We start from the raw sequence: 5,758 nt of genomic DNA on the forward strand, positions 1-5,758 counted from the left end.
TGTTAATCTCCGGGTTCTCAATTAGCTGGGGCAGGATATTTATCTCAGGGCTCTCATGGTTCCAAACAGACTTGTTGATTTCAGTCCAAGAAATACTGGGATAACTCATGGGTTAATATTCAAAGACAGGGGGATCATGGTCATTCTTGCCAGGCACACAATCTCATGGGCAGTGACCGACATGTTTGTGGTAATGCTCTTCTTTTACACAGTAGATTATTAAGGTAAAGTGATAGCCAAAGTCTGAGAGGTAAAACAAGTATTTGTGTTTATTGTCCAAACAAAGTGTTCAGGCCAAGAGAGCAAGCAATAGATTTTATAGTGGATAGAACTAGACTCTGTGGACTCCCTCCCCAAAGCCCGGACAGTAACGCAGCGCTGCGGAACCAGCTACATTCAGAAGGTCCACCCACATTGAGCTAGAAGGAAGTTACTGATTGGACTGTTACACTGACGTAGTTTGGGGGAAGGGTTTTGCCCCAGGTATTTTACCTGTTGCGGGAACAAAGGAAATTCCATTAAATTCAAGATGACTGAGTGACCAGACCTCGTGTCGTCTAATGTTTTACTTTTCCCACGTGGGTACGGTACAGTATGGCTAGCCTACCTCTTCTTATCTATTTCTTATCTTACTCCTATTACCAGAAGAACTCTTTATTCTTTTCATGTTGGCTCTGGATGCCAACAAGACTCCACTTCCTTTCTCTGTTGTCCTCTGTTCCCTTTCTTACAAGGACTCTAGAGTTCTTTGTCTGAGTTGTTGACACTTCATTTTCTGTTTCCTCCCAGATTTTCTGTGTTTCTTTATCAGAATGTGTGACAAATTCAGCTTAGTTTTTATTCTTCTATACTCTATGGAAATTCTTCTATCTTTTTTACCTTAAACACTTTAAATCTTCAATGGGGATGTAGAGGGTTAAATAGGTGATCCCAGAGAATGTAAATATTCCATATGATTTATTACATCATAGAGGCAGATATATGTACATATTAACACAAATCCACACAATGAACATCAGCAAGGATGAAGCCTCATGCAATCTATGGGATTTGTGTGATCAAAGACTGTAAATGTAGGACCGTCATTGACAGCAATAGTCACACCACACCAAGGATACTGAGAATGGGGGACTGTTTTTGTGCATGGACATGGGGTATATAAGGTATCTGGGAACTGAATCTGGGGATATGGAGAGACAAAGACAGAATGACAATGGAACAAAATCAAATATGTAGATCAATAAAGTGCAATAGAGCAGTGGTTCCTCAACCTGTGGGCCATGACCCTTTTGGGAGTCAAATGACCCTTTCATAACAGTCACCTAAGATCGTGGGAAAACAGATATTTACATTGTGATTCACAACAGTAGAAAAATTACAATTATGAAATAGCAACAATCTAAGTGTGCTCTTTGGTTGGTGGTTTGGTTCCCTGGAAGCTCTGGGGGATATGGTTAGTTAATGTTGTTCTTCCAATAGGGTTGCAGATCTCTTTGGCTCCTGCAGTCCTTTCTCTAGCTTTTCCATTGAGGTCCCCATGCTCGGTCCAGTGGTTGACTGCAAGCATCCCCCTCTGTGTTTGTCGGGCTCTGGCAGAGCCTCTCAGGGGACAGCCATGTCAGGCTCCTGTCAACTTTGCTTGATTTTATTTCTTCTCCTTCTCTTTCTCCTTCTTCTTCTTCTCCTCTTTATTTTAGGGGACTTTTTTACTCTAATGTAAGAATGAATGAATGGGTTCAGATTTGTGTGGGTGGGGAAATGGGGAGATTAGGAGGTGTTGGGGGAGGGGAACCTAATACAAATATATTGTATAAAATATATTTTAATAAAATAGAATTTCCTCTATGACTAAAAAAAAGAAATAGCAACAAAAATAATTTTATGGCCAGGAGTCACCACAGCATGAGGAACCATAATAAAAGGTTTCAGCATTAGGAAGGTTGAGAACCACTGCCATAGAGGACCTAGAGGCAAATGCACAGCCATGTCCACCTAAATTGTAACAGATGTGTAAGAAATATACACTGGACAAAATATACCTTATCAGTAAATTGTACAGGCAAAAAGTGATACTAACTCAAAATAATGAAATAAGATGCATATCCAACTTCTTGCACAGAAAATAAACCAAAAGTGACCCAGCAGCTTTAACTCAGAGCCTGACACTAGTGGAGTGAAAGGTGGAGAGGCCTTGTCAGGATGCAAATGTATGAAATATGCATATGTGCATATAATTTAAAAATTCCTCATAACAAAAGAAATTATCATCAGGGTGAAAATATAAACTATAGAATACAAAAATATCTCTGCTATTCTATAAAAGGTTAATATCTAGAATACACAAAGATCTCAAACTAAAAAAAAAATGCTAACCATTAAATTAGCCCATGAAATTAACTGAGTTTCCAAAAGAAAAACATACAAGTAGCCAAAAAGCATTTTTAATGTTTAGTACCTTTATCCATCAGGAAAATGAGAATTACAAGTACTCCAAGATCCCATCTTATCCTGGTACAAGTGGCTAACATAAAACATTCAAGCAAATGAACAATTCGAATGGTAATAAATGTTAGCAAGAATGTAGGAAAATAACAGAATAGCTCGAGAATGATCTCTAGTTCTGTTGCTAATACTCTTCCCCTCTGGAACCTCGTCAGCTGGTTCTCCCAGTTCACATTGTTCTCAGTACTACAGTCTGCTGAGCTTTTATCAGAATTGTCCATTCAGCCTTGCTGACAGTATTTTCTTAGGCCAAAGTCTCAGAGTCTTCCACATTCCTTCACAAGACACCATGATCAGGCCTGTCACAGAAATAGTCCACTCCTTAGTACCAACTTCTGTCTTAGTCACATTTCTATTGCTCTGAAGAGACACTGTGATCAAAGCAACTAAACAGTAGAAATAAATAGTTTAGGTCTCTTAGTTTCAGGGGATTAGAATCCATGGCCATCATGGAGAGACATGGTAGCAAGCAGACAGGGGCAATGCTATAATAATAACTGAGAACATCTTTACTTACAAGTAGGGATCTAACTGGGAGTGGCCTGGGTTTTTGAAACCTCAAAGCCCATTCCCAACAACCCTTTCCCTCCAACAATGTCACACCTCTTAATCCTTCTGAGAAACTCCACCACCAAGGGAACAAGTATTCAAACAAATATGAGTCTATGGGGGAACGTTCTCATTCAAGCTACCACAAGGATGATGTGTTCAATTTGAAAACTCTGAACTTCACAACAGAGATGGAATTACTGTTGAGGTTTGTTTATGCTTTCTGCTAGCCATATCTACTGCTAGGAAATGTTGGTGGGCATCTACATATTTAAAAATGCTTCCATGTCTTAATAACATGTAGAAAGTCCTAAGTGTCAGGACTGACCCACATAGAGAGGGCAAGGTGAAAGTGCAACATTTGTGCATAGGAGAGTGAAGAATTGGCTGGTAACATTTCAGACAAGTCCCCTGTGGTGTGCCCATTCCTCAGAGCTAAGCTCAGAAATCTTCCCCTCCTCAAAGACCAGGGTGTCACAAACCTTAGTTATGTTAATTGAAATAGGAGACTGAATTTAACTGGAGGAATACCAAATTCACTTTCTCCTAGAAATGCTTCTAAATTATTACTTTTTATTATTTATTATTATTATTATTATTTATTTTATTTATTGTTATTATTATTATTAATAGTAGTAGTAGTAGTAGTAGAATTTTCTTTTTCAGAGGAGACAATAACTTCCTGAGAGGTAAGTACCAGTTCTGGGAAAATTTTGGTTTATTGTCCAATGAAGCCATTATAGACAGACAGGCCTAGAAATAGACTTAATAAGAACAGAATTCCTTCTCACACTATGGTTTCTTTCTCACAAGGAACCTAGAATTCTTGGTCTGTGTGAGTGACACTCAATAAAGAACTTTGAGAAATAACTGCTAGCCACTCATTGTCCTCCATTTACCCACTGACCCAAAGATGTATGTTAGGTCCAAAGGGTAAAACTTCTAACACACACAAAGGGCAGGCCCACTGATTAGGCCCAAGATGACAGCCTTGGCTCAGCTCAAGATGGATTATAGAATAATTGATAGTATAGAGATAAAAGCCTACAGTCAGCATTCCTAGGGAACCTGTGAAGAGGGTTTCTGCCTTCCAAAAGGCCACTTTCTTTGAGTATACCTGTGGTTGCGTATTAAAGCCCACGAAAACCTCCAGACTCCTTCTGTCCCTATGCACATGTATTTGGACTACATTGACTTACTAAATTTTAAAATTAGTTGTAAATTTCAAAGTGTGCATTAGCCTTCTGGTTCTTCTCACACTCTTCTGCATCCTGCATATACCAGCTGCTGCTTCAGTTCATGGGGTTCCCTTCCCTCGGATGCTCATCTTCCTTATACCACCATGATTTTCTACACCCTGTTATTAAACCTTGGCTATAGCCAGTCTACTTCTTTTGCTCTCAGCTTTTAGACTTGCCCAAAAACATCTGGCTTGGTTTCTCTCTCTCTGTCTCTTTCTGTGTCTCTGTCTCTCTTTCTCTGTCTCTGTGTCTGTCTCTGTCTCTGTCTCTCTCTCATTCCCACAACACAAACCTTCCCCCTAACCATGGGATGGCCATTTAGGTGGTTTCTTTACTGTGTACTCGTTGATCCCTTCGTAATTTTCTTTAACTTTTGTTATTTCAAAATTATTTAATTTTGAAACAAACAAAACAATTGCATAATGATTTAGTAATTGTAACTGTAGACTATATATGTAACAACCAACTAATCCAATCCAGCCCTCTTGAACAAGGAAGTTTAGGTTATTGTGAATATGTGATATTTCAAAACATACCGATCAACTCAGGAAAATTAACACTTTTGTCTTGTTATTATTACTTTAAGTTTAGAACTTGTCTTTGTTACCTTTTCCTGTGAAGGACAAAAGGGCTTATTTTGGTTCACAGTCCATAAGAGAAGCAACTGCAGCAGGAACTTGAAAGCTCTGGTCTTATTGTCTCTATAGAAAAGAAGCAAAAAGCAATGAGTGCTTGATTCAGCTCACATTTATATTAGTCAGGTAAGAATCTCGGTCAGGGAATAGTACCGCTCACAGTGGGTATGCTCTCTGCTTCAATTAACCCACATAAATAATCATCCGAAGGCTTGCCCAGGTGCACACCCCTTAGGTAATTTTAGATACTATCAAATTGGTGACTCATATTTACAATCACAGACTAATCAAACTCCTTTATTCATTGATAAAATTTATAGTTGATTTTAAAGCATATGAATACGAGCTATAATTTTTAAGTGCTAATTTATCATACAACATGCTTTTTAGTTTGCAGGTACTCTTTAATTTGGTTGCCTTACTATTTAGTTCAGTAGTTTTTAAGCTTTAGTGCACACTCTCACATAGGGAGCTTTTCAAACTGATTGGTAAATTTCTAGCTCTCTATAACTGGAGTGGAGCTTAATTTTTTTCACTTCTATTGAAAGTTTCCAATGATATTGATGATACTTGCCTAGTCCATAGTTTTGAGCAGCAGAAAATCCTTAGTTGGGATTAGTTTAATTTAACACCTAGAAGGAAATCCAGAGTTGAAGCAGAAAGCTGTTTGATAAAAAGTTTTAAAAGAAATCACAAGATTCATACTTATATGCAATGTAAGTGCCAGAGATTTCAAAATATAGAGTGTATTTGTTGTGATGGTAAAAAGCATATTTCAGTCAATGACTGATTCGGTGAGGTCAACTGAAATCTCTGTGATGAATTTTGTTT

Source organism: Mastomys coucha, unplaced genomic scaffold, assembly GCF_008632895.1.
Source record: "Mastomys coucha isolate ucsf_1 unplaced genomic scaffold, UCSF_Mcou_1 pScaffold22, whole genome shotgun sequence".
Lineage (NCBI taxonomy): Eukaryota > Metazoa > Chordata > Mammalia > Rodentia > Muridae > Mastomys > Mastomys coucha.